This window comes from Bombyx mori, chromosome 11, assembly GCF_030269925.1.
Source record: "Bombyx mori chromosome 11, ASM3026992v2".
NCBI lineage: Eukaryota > Metazoa > Arthropoda > Insecta > Lepidoptera > Bombycidae > Bombyx > Bombyx mori.
The window spans coordinates 14,892,884-14,916,914 of NC_085117.1; the positions used below are offsets into that span (position 1 = coordinate 14,892,884).

Here is a 24,031-nt window from a genome sequence, read left to right on the forward strand (position 1 = left end):
AATTCGCAATAAGGGTAAAAGGCATTTAATATTCAGTCGTATGACCACGTGCGGGCGTTGAGAACAAATACCTAGCAATCGGCGTAATGAAGGCTCGGGGGTGCTGTATGGGGGAGGCACGTGACCGCCACGTGACTTTTTAGATTACCGCCGCGGGTTCAAAGTACGCTAATGCATTATAATTTAAGAAGTATTCCATGAAATGGTACTTGGTCATTATCATTTATACCCGAATTTCTTATTCATTTGATTAACAGCAAAACAGCACTTGTTGAAAGTGGTAACAAGGAACGAAGTATTTAAAATTAAACAAAATCTTTTACAACAGAGCTGAAAAGGAAGTTATGGCACGAAGAGAAGAATTTGGAAAATAAATAAGAGATAAAACTCTTGTTCGTTATGTTCATACTAACAAACATAATTAATGTAACTAAACAATTGATTTACAATGAATTGAACGTCGGTAATATTAACATTGGTGAGATGAAACAAAAAAACAAAACAAAACGTATTGTATATGCTTCATATAATATTTATCTATTCGTTTGAAACAAAGCAAAAATTATAGGTACAATTGAATACTTTCTCACACAATCAGCACAAAAGCCGTTACGTGTTTAGACAAAGACCTCGTATTGTGATGTCAAAACGGAACTCGCACTGATTTATAACAATAACTGTGCCGTTTTCCCACAATCGTTAGTGTAATGAACGCTGGGATCAACGCGGATTGGATCACCCCATATGACGTCACATTGCAAAAATAACCAGCCACAAAAGGCCTCCACCCATGTTTCTTAACAAGTATTTTTCAAAACAAAACTATCCAGTACAGCGGATCTAATCTTAATGGTCATGACTATATAGGGTGTTGTGACATCGCGTGGGAGCAGCCTGTATTGTGAGGGCACTTCGCTATACTATGATAAAGGAAATATAGCACCATTAGCCGGATTCGCGTTGCTCATTCGTTGTCGCTGATGAATGGACATTGGATTATGATTCGTAAAGAGATTTCGATATGCGCGTGGAGCCGAAACGAAAATTTGATCACATTATTATAAACCTTTGGTCATGGTAGATTATATGAAAAGATAAGTTTTGATCACGTCATGTGCACTAGTGCTGTACAAAGATTTTTGAAAATTTAATCTCTGATTTCCGGTTGTTATGCTAAATTCCGATTTTGATCAATCGTTTTCAATACGGTATTGTTTTAAATTCGTCAAATGCAATTGTGCCTGCTATAAGTGTATTGTTGTTACAAAGATCGCTATCGTGGAATGCAAACATCTCACAAATAATGCAAAAAAAATCGCCATGTTTATTAGACGAGACCTTACATTGCACATATGAACCGTTGAAAGTATTATTGAATTGAAGTACATTGACTGTTTATAAAGCAAAAAACGGGGTGAAAGCCAGATGTATAAGGGCTCCATATCTTGATTCCCTGAGAGACGTGTGTGTATAGTTTTGTTAATGCCTTTAAACCTTTGGTTCCAATTATTCCGTGACCCTAATTGTAGATGATGTGATATCCCTTTGTGATGAAGTTGACGCCTCTATTGGTTTACTTGTTAGTTTTTTTTATTGACTGAAGCCGGTAGAAACTGTTCGAGTCCCAATAGTTGTGTTTTTTTTGTGGTTATTGTTGTGCGTTACGTTTTAGGGTTCACTTTTCGAATTATATGTTGGTCTATTGAAATGTAATTCACGAAATGTAAATTCATATTTCATACTTCATAATTCATAGGTGTTAGGTAAAGTAAATGTGAGATAATCACAGAAAATATCATAAGATTTTAGGTATAAAAAAAAACAACTAATGTGGAATCCTGTTGACTTATTTTTCATGAATATAATTTTAAAAAAAAGCTGTTTATTCATTATATTTTTAATGCGTTCACAGGCCTACTAGTATTAAGTGGTTAGATGCCCATGGACATCATAGAGTGATTATCGCCTCCCTCCTTAAGATCAGTAGTCAAAGTCTAAATTGTATAGATTAACGGCCTTCCCGCCTTTCGAATCGGTTTGTGTGATTTCTTTGCGTCAGACGTAGGCAGAATGGAGATGGCGATATTATATACCCGCGTGGGCTCACAGCATACATGCCCTATCGCTAATAATTACGCTAATAATTATATTTTTCGCGGATTTAATTTTATCCACATGATGACGTTATTCAGTCATTGATCAATCAATCGTGAACACGAGTTAGTATCTATTTCTTAATTAAAAATTTATTCCTGTCTGCGGGATTCGAACACTGACAATCGTGCCACTTTATCATTAGGCATCTTATTCTTTAGGTCACCACGATATATGGAAGTTATACGTATTTTAATTACTAACCAGCTATTGAGACGAAGACATTAATTTTCAATGATGCTACAGAAAGTTTTTGCGTTGAGAAATAAGGATAGAGCATCTCTTGTCATTCTCCACTAAAAAGAAGATAAATTATTACTATACAACTCTAATTACAGATTTCAATTGCTTAATTATTTTTCTTTCGATGAGACTAATTTATTCATTTAATGAATTGATATTACTTTGAAAATATGGACATATTTTTTGTATAGAGAGAAAACTTTTTGTGTTTAGGATTTTGTTCGGGAAATCTAGTCGGTTAGATAGAGAAGAGTCATTTTGAAGACCTACTCGTTTATTTTATCAAGAAACAATGCTTTAGATCTTGAAACTATCAAATACTGACTTCATAAGGCCACTTGTAAGTAAATTTGATTCTAATATTATACCGATTTGAATAAGTTTTTGAATAAAGCTGCAATAAGCATTATATATTTTACAGTTAATTACCAAATAATAAATGAACATGGTTAAACTATCGTCGCTTTAATGAAAAAATAATTATTGTTTTTGTTAATAAAAATAATCGCTTGATAGGTTCATAAAAATGGCTCTTAATGTGGTTTAATCAATTTGTGATGTAATAACATTTAGAGACCTTAAAAATATGTAGACTATTTAATTTTACGAACGATTGTGTTGCTATATCAAAAAATATCTGAATGGCTTTCGTTTGTATACCTACGATATTCGATTTTATCTTTTGCTCTGTATGGGTAGAGGAAAGCCTATTGTTAAGTGATTAGATGAGCCTTGTGGATGAGCCCATAACTTAATGTGTGCACGTTGTCACTTTAATTAAGTACGAAGTTTAAGTTATAATTTAGCGGTATTAATGTGTGTCAAACCGCAATGCATGACTCTACTTGAGGCAGAAATACGGTAACCTACCTGCGTGCATATGTTCAGAGTACGCCGTACACCATTTTTAATTTTTTTTTGCTTAGATGGGTGGACAAGTTCACGGTCTAACTGGTGTTAAGTGGTTGCCGGAGTCCATAGACATCCACAATGTAAATGCCGCCACCCACCTTGAGACATGAGTTGTTAGGTCTCACTTTTAACAGTACAACGGCTGCTCCGCCCTTCAAATCGAAACGCATTACTACTTCACGGCAGAAATAGGCAGGGTGGTGGTACCTACCCGTGTATACTCACAAGACGTCCTACAACCAGTTTAAAACGTAACGACTCCGAACTAAATAAAAACAAATGCCAAATCGTTTTCGCGATAGAAAACGTGATTAAACAGTATAGTGCTTAGCAAGGTGTAGCTTCCCCTACAAAAATCTACGAGTAGTGTATGTGAAACACAGTAGTGCGTTTTTCACACCGCGTAAATCGCAGCTGCGTAGTGCGCAAGTACAGCTGTCACGACGCTTACATTTTGTATGCAAACGCCCTAATAAACTAATACTTTTTATTACTCGAATCGTAAAATCGTAGTCGTAGTATTTATATACAAAGCGCAGTCACTAATACTAGATTCAGATGATCTTGATTCCGAGGAAATAGAAATGTTAGAAAAATTTGCAATATTTATAATTTTGTCAGTTTTCTTATGCTTCAGAGCTGAAGGTGCTCGAGATACACCCAGTGCTTTAAGAGCCCATAGACATTTAAATGCTACAACACGATGATAGCTTAGATCGAGGTCAGTTGCATATAGATTAAGGGATATCTTATCGATGATGCCTCGATCGGAGTAATTTTTCCGATGGTAGTATCAACCCATGTCTGAAAACATCAATCTCCTATAAGCTGTAGGTAGCGCTTACACGCTCATCTGCTTTTAGTGGCAATAAAAAATACAGTGATAGGTTTTGAGGATAATGTAAGGGAAAAGGATAAGCTAAGGCAGACGCGCAATGAGGAGGAGCATCAGTAGTTTTCGTAGTAGTTTATCGCAGACATCTGAGAGTATCTTTTGAGTAACAAAGTATCATAGCGAATCAAAAACAAAAATCACCTACTATAGTTTTGAGACGAAGTGAAAAGTCAATCTGAAATGTTTTTATCGTAGTTTACTCACATATCACAAGATTCCTTATAGATGAAAAGAAATGAGAATTGAAAATATTCAAGACATAATTGAGGCCGTCAGCACAAAACTGCCCTAACCCACATTTTTCATACTTGTGCTTATATATTGCAATTTATTTGAAAACTTAATAAATTTTGATGCAAAATCGGCTTATCCCCTAGTTTCATCCATAGTCATGTAAACATCATTTTAGCGCGTTTTTTTTTGCCTACGAAGTATTGTAAAGGTAAAATCGAACCTCATTATTTCCATACTAACTAGGTATGGTAAGCTTAGGCCACTTTTGCGCTGACGGCCTCAAATAATAATTACATTTGTCGATTTCTTTATTGTCCCTTGTGGTGCGTACTAATAAAGTGAGTCTGAATCGAATATAGTCGTTAACTGTGAGATGTTTTCAGCTGCCTGGCACATGCTCCTGCCCACATGGCTGCAAGACAAAGCGTTGTTGTACTCGGCTGTTGTACGCCAATTGTTTCGGCTATATCGGTCTACGCACCACGTGCGGCGAGCTTGGAGCCCCGTTACGTTAACACTCAGTATGACATACGGTCGACGACAGATGGTATTCAATCAAAATTAAATTAATTAATTGATCTGATAATAATGGGTATTAATAAAAAAAAAAATAGGTTTCAAAATATAATTAGAAAATATAGACTAATTGAAAAAATATATGTTAAATTTTTCATGAATATTCCTTGTAGTTATTATTTAAAAAGTAATCTTTTTGAAGGTGATAACAGTATCATGAGTGCTGAGTGCAACTGTTTTTCTCTAATAAGTTAACTTATATCTTTCCACCAAACACATTAAAAAAATGGTCAATGCTCATAGGTATTCTTCTATTTTAAATAATTCTAATTGTTAAAAAGTTCCATAAACGAACGCGATGTTAAAATACTATTCTTGTTCATCAGTTCACCAGGATAAATTAATGATTTTTGATGAAATATTTAACAGTTACTGAAGCCAATGGTAACCAAAACGTGATTTCCCCATTACACTTTAGACGTAAGGTCCAAATCATAGTTTCTTTGAAAACGTCACTACCCTACTATTCAGATCTAGCTGCGTGGTGCCATAAACATTCGGAGCTAAAATATTAATTTAGGATAGGTATTTTTAGGTTACGCTACTGTTCTACCTACGTAGTGTTTCTTAACTCTATGAGGGCGGGCCGCCCAGAACAGTAACGCGTGCTTCGTCGTAAAGGTGCTCTTTTAATGCTACAACAGTTTTCATAGTGTTTCGAATTAGCTTTTACACTTTTTTAACTTTTAGAAAAATAATGCTGGACATTAAAGCAGATTTATCACAGCATATTAGATTAACAAAAACACGTGTCAGTACCTTTTAACATAACTTTTTTATTTTTAGTCTCGTGCAGTTTTAAGCCTTGCTGAGTTTTATTTAAAACGTGTGTTTGATCGATTAGCAGTCACAATTCAATGCAATCGATTTGAATTAAAATCTACTTTTCAAGCTCTAGTGATTTTCACTTTAAAGTGTGACGGAAATTGTTTTTTTCCCAATCCAGAATGTACGTATGTAAATATTAATTACGCAGAGTAAAAGTAGATATAAAAAAAAACAGTTAAATTGTTTCATGATGGCCGAAATTTCGAAATTGATAAATCTTTAGTAGCAAAAATCTATTAATTTTTGATAAAGTAGGATTCATTCTATTTTTTTTCTACCTATCTCCCAGTAGTTTCGAGGGTCCTATATACCCTAACAAGAGTAGTGCTACGATGAATCTACAACCTAATTGGAAACGCCACTAGCAGAGAAGACCCGGCCAGGAACTCAGTGGCTTAACATTTCAGAACAATATGTTTATTTGCGTTCTAAGAAATAAATCAAAGCTACCACCATTTTGAGTATCTAAACTGTCGAATTATAAATATTCAAATTGTTTCAAATATATTTCTGTCAATCGTATCTTCTGTCAATAAGTTTCTGTAAATTGTTTTTGTTAATCATTACGTATAAGATTTCTGGGTTTTTCCGGCTCCATTATGCTCTGACGTGTAACCACATCTAATGTGATGCGTGAATCTGATCTGAATATTTGATAAAACGAAATTTATTGAAACGTTCTGAATATATTTATAAATGGCACAGCATTGGCTGTGTAGGCACAGCTTTTTGCAATCATAGCACATAGTAAACATGCCTTTAACATTGTCGTATCTAATTCTATGCGCTTGTGAACATCAATATCCACAACGACAGTTAGGATAAAGTATTCAGTAATATATGTATTTTAGCCAATGCCAGGCTTTAGATTCATTAAACTGGTTCATAAAGCAAAGAGAAATGTCCCTATTTATGTTTATGAGTTAGCTGTCCAATGCTACTGCGTAAACAATTAGGTACCTACGCGTATCGTAGATTCGCGGGTACACATATGTGTAGTTTGAATGTTGTAGACGTACTGATGTCTCGTCGTACTGGAGTCGATAATTCCAGGGACGTGACAAACAGCTGATGATTTTTGTAATTCTCGTTTGATGATGAAGATTGGTGAAAGGGACTTAAGTTCAAGGTAGCATGGTAGGCATGGTAAAAATGGCTTGCGAATAGTGTTTCTGTTGGATGCAGTCTTAAAATGCACTGATATTCTGTTTCGTTTGAAGCAATTAATTAACTATCAATATATGTTTTCGGTTTTTTTTCATAAAGGTAACTAGTAATCTCGAAATGTTCGGGGTCTGATAGGTTATAGTTCCATCAATTGATGTTCATGACCAGCAGTGTCTACGTATCATCAGGCAGGCCATATGCTCGCTTGCTTACAACGTTAATAAAAATATCTACGTCAATTGGTCCTACTCATCTAGCATGTGTTAACGAACGACCTTCACAATGAACGCATATTAAAGAATTTTATTTACTCATAAGTACTTTATAGTCCACTTACAATGTAGGTATCATAAATTCCTTAAATAAATACATATTATGAATTTTAAATTGGCGTACTTAAGAACCGGTGGTAGGGGTCATGTGCAATCACAATTCTGTCTCTACTGCCGCCGAGTTCCGATTTGACGGGATTGACAGCCGTTGAGCCATGAGTGCGTCAATCTGTCAACTGCAAAAAAAAGGAATGATATAGCGAAATCCGTTCACGCGTAACCGGTTTTAAGCAATCTAAGAAATATATATTTATTTAAAGTCGTCGCGGCCTAAAGGATAAAACGTTCGGTGGATTCGTATATACCGATGCAACGGTGTTCGAATCCCGCAGGCGGGTACCAATTTTTCTAATGAAATACGTACTTAACAATTGTACTTGACTTCCACGGTGAAGGAATAACATCGTGTAATAAAAATCAAACCCGCAAAATTATAATTTGCGTAATTACTGGTGGTAGGACCTCTTGTGAGTCCGCACGGGTAGGTATCACCGCCCTGCCTATTTCTGCCGTGAAGCAGTAATGCGTTTCGGTTTGAAGGGTGGGGCAGCCGTCGTTACTATACTGAGACCTTAGCACTTATACCTCAAGGTGTGTGGCGCATTTACGTTGTAGATGTCTATGGGCTCCAGTAACCACTTAGCACCAGGTGGGCTGTGAGCTCGTCTACACATCTAGGTAATAAAAAAATAAAAAAATCTAAACTTGTGTACTTATTTTTTCACTTTAAATATATAATAATTCACGAACTTCTTAAATTCAACGTTAAATTTTTTTTACCGAGATTTTAAATTCGAGATGACCTTTATGATATTCAAAAATTAAAAGAAGAAAAAACACCGACAACATAGAATTACAAACAGAATGTATGATACGTACATTGAAAGAATATTAATGTACAACCATCATTCATATCAGAAGTGGAACTATAAAACACGGTTGATTGATATCTGTCCGAAATACACACGTGGAATTAACATCTGGGTCCATTGAGGCTCATTGTCAGTGCTCGGTTGATTAATGACACCAACACTGTATCAATATTTGCATAAGAAACGAACAAGAAAACTTATCGTCTACACATCGCCGTACATTTCTTCTGGGATGAATTTCATCCTGTTCTTTTATGAACAGTTTTATCCATTTAACTTAAATTGGTTACCCTAAGTTTATTTGGCAATATGGAAATCAGTCTGTATTCTAAAGGTATAGAAGTAGTTTTAGCTCAGCAAATTTTCTTGTTAAAATCATCATGCGTCACGAGCAGTTCTCGTAGAACTGAGGCCGTCGGACGCGTCAATAAAAATATTCATTGGATCACACTCTATTTACAAGTTAATGTGACAGCCCTGTGATTGCAATCAAGGATGTTCAAACTATAAAAACTTAAGTTGATCTAAAAATGTAATCGTTGTTATTCTAAAGTGGACATTGAGATAAGATCATGTTGTTGGAATTTTTGTGAGATTTAAGCACGTTTTATAAAGCTATTCAGTTTTTATTCTTGGTTTTTTTTTATTTATTTTGTTATTCATCGAGTAGATAGTTAAATTAGTCTACATTCTGGGACTTGGTACTTAAGACATTTAATATCAGTCGTCCGAGGGTTTGGCAGAAAAATGTCTTGTTATTAACTGATAAAAATCTGAAGTGCGTTTTTTAAATGACGAAAAGATACAAAATAAAAATGAAATTTGACTACAGTGCCATCCCTAATGAGTCAGTGACTCGTCCACGCCCGGGCACCCTGATTGATGCAATGAAAAATGCGAGATAACGCTTGGAGATGTAGCGTGCCCGAGCGAGGCAGCTATGCCGCGGGCATAGAATAAGACTTTATTACTTGCACAATTTAATAAAGCACGATGTACGCTCAAACCGGATTTGTTTGTCTAATACTTTGTAAGAATACGCTTTTGTCCGTTCAATTAACGTTGGGGAGGTCAATGGTGTTCTGTTACTTCGTTGTGTGTTTAAATGTTATATTTACACCTTATATTTTTTTGCGTAATTGCGTATTCGAATACCGCCGCCCTCCCTGAGACATGAGATTAGACCTCAATTGTATACTTAAAACAGCGGTCTCATTATGCACCCGGGACTCACGACTGCTTTGGCGTAGGATAATGGTACCATCGATATTAATACAATTTTGTAGTTTTTTTTAATTGCTTATATGGGTGGATGAGCTCACAGCCCACCTGGTGTTAAGTGGTTACTGGATCCCATAGACGTCTACAACGTAAATGCGTCACCCACCTTGAGATATAAGTTCAAGTATAGTTACAACGACTGCCCTGCCCTTCAGGTCCTACCACCAGTAAAAAAATAAAAATGTTTTGAATCCGAATTTTAATGATTAACATCCAATCTTAAATGCAGTTCCGTGGCTAATCTGGTCTGCTGATGATCTGTACGAGCACCCGCGCCAGGTGTCGCCTCAAGGCTCCGTATGTCCGTCCAGCCGTCATTTGTTCCTGTCAACTGGCTGTTATTTTTGACCGGCTCATTTTACACTCGCCCCACTTTGTGTTTAGGAGCCAATTAAAATTGTTTTCTTTCATGGTTTATTAAAAATTTAGTCAACCAGCTATTATCGGTTATGCAATCTTTGGCGTAGAATAATAGATTTATTCTGAAAACATAGAAGAATGAATTAATAATAATTAACTAGTGGTCCCGCAGTAGTCGAAAATCGACTATAATTAATTGAAATTATAAGTTTGAACATTATTATGGTTCTATTGTCAAAGAGACAAAGACTATTATATTTCTATAATAACAGATTTCGCCAAGACTACAGTATACAAATAAAATTAAAGATAAACAATATTAAGTAACCTATTCTCAATTTGACCACAGACTCTAAGCAATAACATAACAAAAGTTTGACAGTAAGCAAATAGTATGTGTGTATGTAAGACTATATGCGTGTGAGTCAAATACATGGTAGTGTGTGTGATGTTTTTTTTATTAATTTAATGTATTAATAACGCATAATTTAAAAAAAAATTAGCATTGTGCACTTCTTCTCTGTATTCTCTATAAGTGTGGAAAATTTCATACTCCTCCGTCCGCGCAATTTTCGTAAAAAGGGATACAAAGTTTTTGCTTCACGTATTAATATATAGAACATAGTTATAAGGATAACATAATGACATTTACTGATTATTTTGACCCTGCGTAACGTATTAATACGATTAAATGTCGAATGTCCGGAACTATTTTTCGGAAGATAGAAAACAAAAAAAAAACCGGTAAACAATACGGTTTACGAGCCAACATGCTAAGCGTTTGGGCTGGAGCCTAGCGGAAACATCCGCCACATTTGGTGATCACCTTTCTTTAGAAAGCCGTGAGCTAGTTGTAAAACATTTCATAAAACAGTCGTTATCGACGCCATGTGCACTGCAAATGCGGGTCTGCCACCGGCACACGTGGGTAGGAAGCAGCTCTGACTCGCAAATCTGGGCTGCACATTGCAGTTATCAGCGGTAGCATGTGGGAAGCACTGATAACGAAAGCTTGTCTAAACTGGGAATATTGATAACGCTATTTCTAAAGTACGTTCAACGAATACAATACAATATAAACTTCTTGAAATTAAAGATCGAAATAAGAAAGAATTCATTGTTAACAATTCACTAATAAAAAGTGTAATATTATTGAATAATTATAGCTTTATCTTCAGCGTCATAAAACTGGAATACAACTATGTGTACATGCCCATTGAATTGCCAACTGTCCATGAAATTCATAAACACAATATGTTTGGTTATTTTTGGTTTTCGCGAGTGGTTGACAATTAAAACTATTTATACGGTTTAATCACGCGTTTTCTAATGTTATTGTATTATTTCCGACGGTTCGAATAATGTACAGTTTTCCTGGTCACGGACGACAAAGGTGTTGGTTATTCATCATCATTTTGTGCTAATTACCATCCTTTATTACAATAATTTAAACAGAAGGAAATAATATGACAATAATAAAAAAAAGCGAGATTAAAAGTAGTTCAAATCACAATACACACAATAATGGGTTTGATGTTTAAGTGCAGTTGAGGTGAAACCACCGATTTAATATTGGATAATTTTAAATTTGTTCTTTTTTTAAATTTTACAATCAGTCTTGTTTCGTTTATAATTTATTATTTGAATGAGTCGACGTGTCTGATAAGCGTAACGACGTAAGTGCTGATGCTCTGACGATTTGACCTAAAATCGTCAAATCGTCATCAGTACATGCAGGTGCAGACCTAAAGCTAATTAGTCTATTGTTGTTTTAATCATATTTCGAAGATATGTGAGGTGTCCGTATCTTATCCTAAGCGTACGTGGCTGAGTAATTAACGATACCGGAATTGTGTTTTTGTTCTCGGTACGCCTGTCCTTAATTGTGTTTAATCACTTCAAGTTTTAAGGTTCTTGGAAATCGAATAAATAAAATAACTCCGCGTCATCCACCTTAGCGTATAGATGATGTTATAAGAACATATTAAACTTTCAAATAACATTTTATCAACTATTTTCAGATTCGGAAATGAATTTTGCTCGGAATTATATATAAATCAGACTTTTGAGTTGTGAATGTAATTTCCCAATCCTTAGGATATTATTTTGGTAAGGAATATAAATTGTTGTTTGAAAGTCGTCCTATAGTGCCTTGTGTAAGGTGTTGATCTGAAAGAAAAAAAACCAAGAGTCAAGATAGGCGCTGGGTTTATTGCTTAGTGATGTCTACAAAACCTTGGTTCAGCTGCCCATCTATGCAATGGAAACTGTTTTTGAAAATGGCTGTCTCACTCTTCGAATCCGAGCGGATGAGTATCATCGTGGCAAAAATAGACACGACAGCGTTACTTTGGTGGCACCAACACGGGGCTTCCAGTACCTTATATCACCAGTTATCGGGACATTGAAGCATTATTCCTGCTTAACTCCTGATCCATTAACGGTGCTTTTAGGTACCACAAGCACCGGTCATCGTAGTCGTCGAACCCGTCGCTTGCGACGAAGGGCGCAACGGTGAATTAACCCCACAGCCCACTGAGTTTCTCACCGGATCTTCTCAGTGGGTCGCGTTTCCGATCTGGTGGTAGATTCTGCTCTTGCTAGGGCCAGTGTTAGCAACACACCCGGTTTGAGCTCCGTGAGCTCACCTACACGTCAAGGAGAAGCTGATAAAGCCCCTTAAGGCTATCAGCATAGGTAGGACAAAAAAACCTGCCTAAGCATATTACTTTGAGTTGTAGTTTTCAATTAAAACGATTTCACGGTTTGCAGCTACTGTTACGCTTCCGAAATATTTAATGTAATTTTCGAGTACTTTATCAACGCACTACTCGTTCCCGTGATATCAGAACAGTTGCCGTAGAATCTCATTACACAGATAGCGCTATCGCACATCTGCCAGCATTGCACATGGCTATTATGAAGTATTGTGTTTTATGAGAAGATTTACCGTATGTTATACGTAGCGCGAACACGTTGGTATCATATTTTTCGAGATTAGAGTATCGTATCGTATGTTTTCAATATTTTAAAATTGTGTTTTAAATTGTAAATCGAGATTCCTGATGTTTTTTTTTTGTGATCGACAGTTAAAAGTCTAAGCCACTCCCCAGTAGGATGGCCGTATGTTCATCTGCCTTCGTAGTCAAAAAGAATATATCTTATTTAGAGCCTAGAATGGCCTTGACGCAATATAATGGAGACTTCTAGATTATGCGCTGCGATATTATTACCTATTTATCCGTAAACCTATATGTTATATACTAGCGGCCCGCTCCGGTTCCGCTCGGGACTTTAACTAAAATTTCAACGATATTTGACGATGTTTTATTTTTTTTAATAAAAGAACACTTATTGCGGCATAACTACAATAGTTAGACATATGCTGTCGCGACACCTTTTGTGATCAATAATGTGTTCTACAAAGTCGTAGTACATTATTTTATTCTATCATCAATAGTTTTCGCAGGGCACGCGATGTAAAGAATATTTTAGGTAATTTTTTTACACCTGGGTTACATTATTGGAGTTTTGGGATAAGGATCCCAATTTTATTTTCAAAAATGATTATTGCCTATATCACTCGGGAATAGTGTAGATTCCAAACAGTGAAAGAATTTTTCAAATCGGTTCAGTAGTTTCAAAGCCTGTTCAATATAAACAAACAAATCTTTCCTCTTTATGATATTAGTATAGATGTTCATCAGTTTTAAAAAATAACTCACATTGCTTACTTGACTGACTTGGTGGTAGTTAGCACCCTCGAACATCGGGCAAACATTCGTTTTTTTTAACCTACCTAATCGTTGGTCGCCTAAAGGGCTATTCCAACTTCGCGCGGACCGGTAGGTGAGCTCAAGGGCTCAACCTGAGAGAATTGCTAACACTAGCCCTAGCAAGAGCAGTGCTTCGCTGAATCTACTACCGGATCGGAATTGCGACCCACTGAGAAGATTTTTTTTTATTGCCCTTGTAGGCAGACAAGCACACGGCCCACCTGATAGTGAGTGGTTACGGTCACCCATGGACTTCAGCAATGCCAGGGGCAGAGCCAAGCCGCTGCCTACGGCTAAGTACTCTCCATAAGCCTTGTTTGAAGGAGGACATGTCATAGCGCTCGGGAAACACCGTGGAGGGAAGCTCATTCCATAGCCGGATGGTACGTGGTAAAGAGAAACTCTTTGCCACAGAGAAAACACACTCTAGTGAGAAACTCAGTGGGTTGTGTCCATGGGTCCAGTTTGCACGTCGAACTCTTGATGAGGATGGTGACCGGAGCTTGAAGAGCCTAAAAGCACAGAGAGTGAATCCGGGCGATCCAACATGTTTTCGGCGACGGCGGCTTTTGTTTGCCCCATCGCCTGGATTGGATATGAAACATTCGTGTGATGAACAAGTTTCTTTGCTCTTTATCTGGGTGTTTATTATCTATATGTATATATTTAAATGTATTTAAGTATGTATGTCAGTCTCTGGTACCCATAACACAGGGAATACTAATTTTTTACACCACTTTAATAATTGCTACCGCTTTTTAGAAGGTAGGAAATAAAGTTCGCAATCAAATAAATATTGTATTAATTGAGAAACGCTCATAAAAACATGTTAAATGTTTCTTGCGTGATAAATACGTGGTTACCTATTGTTTAAAACGTCCATTGTTTATAAAATGTTGACTGACGCAGTCACAGTTAAAATCCGAAGATTCCAGGTTATTTTGCTTAACAATAAGGCATTATTAGAATAAAGAGAATATATTATATGATAGTTATCGGTCTCGTCCCCCACGTGCGCACGCCCTCACAGCTGCACGTGCGTTGTACTTGGAAGTTTCATACTTTATACCTGTAGTAAGCAATAAATAATCTTATAATCTGATAAATTAGTTACTGAGTTTTTATTATTATTTGAATACAAAACTTTAGATAATAAAAAGGATTTTAACCACTTTAGGGACATTGGCATATATGCGTGCTTTTTTTTTGTTTTATTTTATAAATTGAGCTCTACGTTAAATGGCGACATATCTGAACATAATTTTTTTTAAATAAATATTCATTATTTTTAGTTTTTTTTTTTACTTATAGAATTGTTTTCAATATAAAACGTACAAATCGCTATAAAAAATAAATTCAGTTCGTTTTTTTGTATTTTAAAACATTTTACCCTGAAAACATCTTTTTTCCTACCTAAGCTGGCAGCCTTAGGGGGCTATGCCAGCTTTACCGAACAAGCAGATGAGCTCATAGGGCTCTAACCTGAGGATGTTGCTAACACTGGCCCTAGCATGTGCAGTGCTTCTCTGAAGACATTAATTAATCTCTGTTGTGAACTACTGTCAAATTACATTTTTAGTATAAAAGGTTCATGCAGAATTTTTAAAGTATTGTTATTACCTTGTATATTTCATCAGTTTTCTTAATAAAATTATAAATATAGTTACTGTTAATTTAATGCGGAATAATTTAGCAAACGTACTTAAATCAGGAATGAAATAACTTTAAGCCTTATTAACAGCATCATGTTATGTGAGAAGACGAGGAACAAGTCTTACGTTTCTCCTAACAAAAGAAAACGGTAATTGCTGATTAATATTTTCTTTTTTGCTTACAAAAATGTATCTTTCCATATCTGGCGAACAGATGCTAGGCAATAAAATGATTTGACTTTAAAACAAGCAATTTGTAAAACAATTGGAAATGGCCAATGAGTTCGGAGTACAACATTCCCCATGTGTTTTCACCGGTTAGGCTTACCATAAAAATAACGTGGCTTTCTTAAGTAACAAATGTTCATTTAGTTCTCACGTCCATGTGGACTGCAGGATTTTGGGCAATCGAGTTTAGAACGAGAATCTGCTTTGCAGATGGTGTCTTTTGCCGCCCTTGAAGGGGCAAACTTAAGACTCAAGCTTTCGTATATTATTACATGGTAGCAGTTTCATGACAAATGAGGTATCAATATTCTGGCTATTAATAATACAATGTAATATTGCATTCTATTTTCGAAGGTAGCATGATCTTTATATCAATGCAATAAAGGTCTTGATCCCATGTCAGAAGCCGAGCAGCAGCTACTATGTTGTCGTATGTGTTCCAATAACCATTGAGTGATGGTCCACAGTAATTCTATATTCAAGGTAAACTTGCTCTGTCCAAAGCTAAATTTTCCTCGTTGATCAGTAACAAAGAGTGTAAGATAAAGATTCAAAAAGTCTGATATTGTAAAAAATAATAAATGAAATAATGTGCAAACAGTTTCAGTCGTATCTGTAAATGGAAAAGAGTACCGAAATAAATGTACATATAATTGTACAATATGTAGTACCTAATGAAATATAAAAAACATCAGTAGTAAAATCATGTTAGGGTACGTCATATACATTCAGTTTGTGATAAAATATGTATTGAAGGCTTGAGTTCAGTTATTTAGGTAAGGCAATACATTAGCTATGTACTCAACATGATAATTGAATATATAGATACAAAATAAAATATTCAGTAGCAGGTGTAGAATGCCTTTTAGATACGTACATACATTTGTGTTATTATTTGGTACCAAAATATATCTTGTGGCATTGACGTCTATGTTTTAAATTGAATTAAAAATAACGATATAATAAAGAGTGGTAGGCAGCGGCTTGGCTCTGCCCCTGCCATTGCTGAGGTCCATGGGCGACGGTAACCACTCACCATCAGGTGGGCCGTATGCTCGTCTGCCTCAAAGGGCAATAAAAAAAACGACATCAAAAATCAAATAGGAAAAATTATGATTTGTGTAATTAACGGTTGTAGGACGCCTGTGCAGCATGTCTATTTTTGCCGTGAGGCAGTAATGTGTTTCGGCTTGAAGGGTGTTACAGATGTTGTACTGTAAAAACTGTGTAGCCTTAGAACTCCTGTTTTTTTTTATGATTGAAAGATTACTGGTGGCCCGGAGGCCTTTCCAGCTTCACCAGGACAGGTGGGCGAGCAAAGGCTCAGCCAGGAGGGGTGGGATTTGCTAACAACTGCCCGAGCGCCTCCGAAGGAGACCTAACAACTCAAGAGCAATTGCTTCGCGAATGAATCTACTACCGGATCGGAATCGCGACCCACTGAGAAGATCCGGCGAGAAAGTCAGCGGGCTGATGCATGGGTTAGGTTGCACGTCGACCTCTTTGTCGAGTTCGACGAGTACGGTTACCGGTGTTCCACAGCCTGCGGGATTGTAGGGATTGGAGGGTGTCTATGTGTGTGCGGGCCGCGTGAGCGAACACCACACTCGCGTAAGTCATTACGGGAGAACTCATGTCTCAAGGTAGGTGGCGGCATTTACGTTATAAACGTCTATTTGCTAGACAGCGACTTAGCTCTATACCTTGCATTGCTGTAGTCTAAGGGCAACGGTAACCACTCACCATCAGGTGGATGATATGCTCGCCTACCGGCAAGGGCAAAGGCAAAAAAATATGCGCTCCGGTTATCACTTAACACCTGGTGGGCCATGAACTGTGTACCCATCTAAGCAATAAATAAATTAACTCAGTTTTGGCTATATACAATGAGTAACAATGTTATTCCTTGCATATGTCGATAAATGCAATATTAAATTTTAGAATTCCCTGACGAGCCAGTGAGTAAGATATGAAACTAACGGGAACTTATTACATTGTGAACGTAATTAAATAGTTTTAATTTAAAGTATGTAATTCTAACTGAAGAGTGGTGTATAGACAAAGCAGTAGACAGTCTTGTAGTTTAGACTCTAATTATCAATACTAAAATATACTTATCTATTTTTCAGCCGAAATTTTTAAACAGTCCAATATTTTCATAAAATTCCACTGTTTAAAATGAAAAACTGCCGACATAACTTCGTCGTGAGCACATAAATAAGTCAGTTTTATTTTTTTATCTTCACCTAAATACGTCTGTATTAGCGGTGTCATCGGACAGACAGACAGACACTCCCGCGGGAAGTATCAATCTAATTAACTGACAACATAAAAATATTCAAAAGAAAAGCAGTTTTGTTATTGCGATGTTTGCTCCAGTTTTATGTTTTTACGCTACGCTTACTATTTATATTGTTAGATGAAGAGATTCATATGAAATATCACCGAGAAAATTATCTTTTCGAAGAATAACATTATGTTTGAAAAACTTAAATCTCGATTTATAAATTACGCTAATGTTTGACTTATTTTATGAGAGTAAAAACGGAATATAAGGTTTTTTATGAATAAATTCGTTTACGATAAAATACCCCAAGTAAATTGATAGTCAAAGCAGAAAACAATTTACAGGTACAACGGTAGTTGATTTTCATTTAATATCAAGTTCTAAAGAAAGAAAAATTGTGTTTTGATTATATCATTAAATTAAGTGCGAATCTAGCAGTAGGTGTGTGTTCAATGGGCCTTAACAAGATAAGTCAAATTCTATCAATACCATAGGCTTAAAATTACACATTTAAATTAAGAGTCGATAACAATAGAAAATGCCTCTTGAATGTTAAGAAGAGCTACTTTTAGCGTCACCTATTGCTAAAAATAACTATCGATTGTGCACGAGACATCCGGCGGACGTCTTGGATATGACTGACGAGAACTACGCGTTCAGTTTGCATATGAGCATGTTGACAAACGAATTTTATTAAAAGATTTAAATGTATTTTTTTAAATAGTTCAGAAAATGGTAAAAGATTTATTGTAGTTTTAAGCGAAACGAAACATTATCGAACTTTATGAAGCTAAATAAAGTCATCACATTCAACGTTAAAATCATTTACTTGTTCAGGGAATTAATTAACATACTTCTAATTTTTGTAAGGATTTACAATAAAATAGGAACAATGGCTTCCGGATTATATCATTATTTGGAATAATTAGTAGAAATTAACCCAGCGTTTCATTACATTTGAATTTATGGTAGATATTTTTTATAGTTGTCAAAGCGGTTTTTAAGCTTCGAATGCTAAATGTGATAAGGGATTGAGGATTGTTAGGTATCTGTTTAGAAGTACAGTCATACTCCGACTAATGTGAATTGTTTCTGTGTATGTACAAGCCTAATGTATAGGACTTTTTCGTCGAAATGCGAGGAGCTAAGTTGTTTTATTTTGTTAATTTAGTGTTTCATCGAGATTAAATAAGTAATAACGGTGGTTCATTAACTGTTTAGTATCTGTGAAAGTGCACAAATGTGGGAAATTGAAACAAAGCCGCTGGCTTTTCGGGTTCTTTATATAGTCCATTAAAAAGTAATTAATTAAATCAGTTGTAAATTAATTCAATAAATAATCTCACATTATTTTATCCAAATTGATTATTGGTCTTAAATTAATCAACCACACCCCATTTCGCTTCATATGAATTTTGATATAATAACAAATATAAGAAGAGATATAAGACTTGGCTTAAAAATCTCGTTACTAGGCCATAAAATCTCAAAAAAGAAAACCAAATGTATGTATGTATAACAGTATTAGTTGGTTTAAAGAAGCATTTTAATTGTTTCCTTTTAAAAAACCAATCCATTAAAGCATCCAGCTAATCCAGAGGATATTGAAAAAAAAAAATGTTTATTATTATTTGCATCTCATGTGGTCTATGATCTAAATAAAAAGGTCATGTGTATATTTAAAAAAAACGATCCTTAAGTAGTATTAATGTTTTAATGTTCTCGAGCAATTAAAAAATCTTTTAATGATCATCATATCATATCCGCTGGCTGAGTTTTCTTCGTGCAGCCAAATATTGGCGCATGTGGGCGTCAAATGTGTTCTCGTCTAATACAAGGGCGGCATTCAGCTCCTTCACGCCACGTGCTCAACAGATAGTTACCACCATGTGTTATGTTCGCGAAAAATGATGTAGTCCACAAGAATATCAAACAATAATAAATCTTAAACTTTATGTAATTTAGTTAATGGATTGGAGATTGGAGCATAATATAATTTTCGTTGATTAATCACATTCTGAGATTGACAAAGTGATTTGAATTTTTGTATTCGTGCGTTATTAAAACTTAAATAAATTTGTAATAAATTGTACAAATGTAATACCGTGCGATTGTTGAGAGTTAGCCTGTTCAAACTGTTGATTTTCTCATTTTTATGCTATGTCATTGGATTTTCTTGTATTTTTATGATAATTTAATAAAATTAGCTAAACAATTCATAATTAAGGTGGTATTCAGCTATTTTGCAGATTTTCCTGTTGGAATGAAATTGGGCGTTTCATGGACGTAACTTTTCATTTTCCTGATGCTATTGTAGTACTAGTTCAAGAAGATTGCGAATTCTATTTTTGAGATATATTTATTTACACTACAGAAAAAAATGGAAGGCTAAAAACAAACCGAGCGTTTTAATTAAGTATAGTGGTCTCTTAAAACGGTACTGTAATTTAAAAAAAAGCTTCTATAGCATGAGTTGCGTATAAGTTATCAAACACAGCAATTTGCACTACTATCATTTGTCACACGTTGTCATCGTAAAGTTCAGTTTGCACAACTATGGTAAATATATATGGATCTATGGTAATATTTGAGTTTTCGCTGATCCTTCTTAATCAAACGTCAAGACTTCTTGCTCAGCTGCGATCCTTCCACTGCAAAAAATAAAGCTGACTTAAGATTGGTAAAGGCCATGGAACGTAATAGGTTAATTGTTGAATGCTCAAAGTTTTATTCACATTGTGTCTGTGATAATCTTTTATCCAGACATTGTCAGCATAGAGAACAGATCATACCAGGTGTACTACCGTTTTGGTGGAGCGCATAGCTTTGCCTTCCCATAGACACAGCCCACTGAGTTTCTCGCCGGATCTTCTCAGTGGGTCGCGTTTCCGATTCGGTGGTAGATTCTGCAAAGCACTGCTCTTGCTGGGGTCAGTGTTAGCATCACTCCGGCTTGAGCCCCGTGAGCTCACCTACTAGTTAAGGTTGAAGTAGCCTTTCAAGGCTATCAGCTTAGGTAGGAAAAAAAAAACAATAGCTTTGCCGACCGTAATATATGGATCTCACGTTAATTCAAATATATTTTATATTTGAATTAACGTGTTCGTGTTCTTTGTCAGTTTTCGAAACCTGTCTTTGATTCGTGATTAAAGGATTAAGAATGGCAGCCTAGCCTGACTTATAAGGTCAATGGAGTGTGCCTTTAGTTACGAAATGCAATTTAAAATATCCAATTTAAAAATAAGTTACGAAAGGGCTTTTGAACGATGCCTCTGTAACAATGTGTACTTCAGCAAAACCACGGCCCGAATCGTTGATAGAGCACGCGCGCACTGTCTCGCGGGTATGAATAGAGACAATGGAAGCGTATGAGATTGACATCTCTTTGTGCTGACCGCCGCCACGACTTCTATTGCGACAGTTATGACTTAGTAACGGGTTCTGGAGAAAAACTTTCAAGGTGTTTTATTTATTTTGTATATTTTTATTAAAAACGAACGAACGCCGACAATGTACTTTGAAGTTTAATTTAATAAACGCTGTAATGAACACGATTCCACTCAACATAAGTACGTAATGTTGATCGAAGTTAAAATTACATAATGCATATAATAGATATGGGTTAAATATGATCCATGGATGTACAAAAATAGTATGCCGATTTAATATTTTAATAGTGTCTCCGCTTTCCAGAATTTGAGATAGGATTTGAATTTCATATAAAGTATCGAAGGTTTTGTAATGGTATTCGATAAATAGGTATTAGCTAAACATATTTAGTGCATCATTAATGTAGTAGCATTACCATTGCTGACTCGTTAATCAAATAACTTACGGAAGTTCATAGTAATAAACCAAAGAGGGTCCATTGTACTTTCAAAATTTGTCAATGCTGCATATTGATATTTTAAAGTACACAGGCAATTTTAAAAGCGCCCATTTATATTACATTGGTGTGACGCATTCTTTGGACAATGATCCGCTATTGTTGTCGACGTATGCAAAGCAGGGCACGTGCTTCCGGGCCCAAGGTTTGTTTGCAAAATAGTCGAACTAATGTTTTATACAGCGACCCGAAAAAAATCAGAACATCACAAGAGGCCACAGGAAAACAAGTGGGAACTGCCCCAACATTCACAAATGCTTTCGATTAGCAAGTCAGAACCGAGAAATTTGATTTTTGGAATATTGACTCACATTAATGCATTTGCATGATTTTGATCTTTTTTAAGTTCTATTTTACATAATTTATCTTGAAAAAAAAAGTCGAAAATGTTTCTACTTTAATAAATATTTATCGAATTTTCGTCATACATTTAAATTTTATATATCTTGATGCTGGCAGAACTAAATTTATTTACATGAAATCATTTTGACATTCATATAGGGTACCCACACTTGAATGTACATTTGGTATAATATGTATTTTACTCCATTTATACCGAATTTTACAACAATGTTTGTAAAGTTTTTTTTAAGGTTTAGTTTGTTGTTACCGGTCTGGAAGGCAGATGAGTATACAACTCATTTGATTGTGACTCATCGTCCTTCGAGAACATTAACAATGACGTTATCGCAGCCATACCACTGCCCACCTGTATTCTTATACTCTATACTAAAATATTAAATAGGGCGACGTATCGTTGACAGTTTTAGCGCTGACGGCGATTTGTTCCAAACAGCCAAAAGATGGATCAGGATAATATAGTTGTGGAATAGGATCAAAGGGAGATTAAAGGGTTAGTTACCTTATATTTGTACAAAACGAAATGTATTAAATTAATCCAAAATAACAAAGGATCATTATTATCACTATCCACTGCTGGACAAAGGTTTACAGATAAATTTTGCAGAGCATTCCCGGAATTTTCACTTACCCACGCCATGCCTTCCAGTACGTGATTGCCACTAGATAGCTTTTTGGCCCCAGCATTGTTAATACGCAGTGTCTCAAGACGAAGATCTTCGATCAGTATGTGTTGCTAGTGAGGTGGCAGCAAGATGTGGTCGCTTAGAACGGGCATTATCAGAAAGGTGACAGTCACCCGAAGAGCAATTGAGAGAGTTGGCGTTTATTTGAGCGATCGAATTTAAAATGAAAACACAAGAGAACCATGTTAGTGATATATTTTGAAGGATTGCGTGGTTGAAGGGGAAGGAAGTCACCTCACAATAAAGAAAGGTACCTGAGATTTTAATATTTTATTTTATATAAATGTTATTTACTTAGCAAGACGAGTTGACAGCTATCTCGTGTTCAATTGATTACAAGGGCCAATTGAATATATATATAACGTGAATGTCCTGCCCTAGAAACACGAATTTGAAGTCTTAATTATACAATGGCTGTAAATGAAATGTGTATGTATGAAAAAATGTGTTCGAATGTTCAACTGCTCACGCGTAACCACGCGTACGTACGTTTCCGCTCTATTTGATTAAAGAAACGCGAGTGGAGCACTAACAAATTTACAGGCAAACGCTCATGTTGTGTAACAGATAAGTAGATAAATTATTTTCACTCGATGTTTGCATGGAAACACGAATAAGCGAAACTGATAGATGTGTCATCACTGCACAGAATCACTATATGACGCGGTGTTGATTATAAATAGAATTCTGGTTACTGTAAGGGCGCTGACAGGGCCACGTGCTGCCTTGAGGAGTCGCAGACGGACCAGCACATGGCACTCAGAGCACAGTGGTGTTTGTAAACACGCGCTGGCTGTATGTAGATAGTGGAGTCAATTAACTCCGAGACTAAATACGAAACATAAATTTCAAAATTCGTTGCCGAATAAATACCTCCTAAACTAATTCATGTAGCACCAACAGATTTTGAATCAAATTTGTTAACAGACGTATTTTTTGTTTTATTAACATAAATTAGACGATAAGAAAATACTTTTATTTTAGACAAAAACGTTATCGTCGTGGTCTTAATACGGTTTTATGTTTTTCATACGTGACACCTGTTGCCACAGTCTAGTCTTTTAGTAACAGGTGCTTTAATATGAGTACAGTATTCAAATTTGGAGTAAATTTATTTTTCGTACAATTGTCACCTCTAAAATTTTACAGCTGTCACCTGTGATTCTGCTGATTATAAAAAATGGAGCGGCACACAATGGAACAATACGTTGTCATTGTGAAAACCGAATACAGTAATGGGGAATTCTGTGATCAGTCGCAAAATTTCCTGGAATTTGTTAAAGGAGCATGATAATGGGGTTC

General features: G+C 35.7%; 1 long non-coding RNA gene across 1 annotated transcript; it reads right to left on the minus strand.

Annotated features, from left to right (window-relative positions):
• Nucleotides 1-19,497: 19,497 nt before the first annotated feature.
• LOC134199730 (uncharacterized) lies at nucleotides 19,498-23,006 on the minus strand. The gene is made up of 2 exons (XR_009974344.1): nucleotides 22,675-23,006; nucleotides 19,498-20,448 (listed from the first exon to the last, which is right to left on the minus strand). It is a non-coding gene; the product is annotated as an uncharacterized LOC134199730 (long non-coding RNA).
• Nucleotides 23,007-24,031: the final 1,025 nt, after the last annotated feature.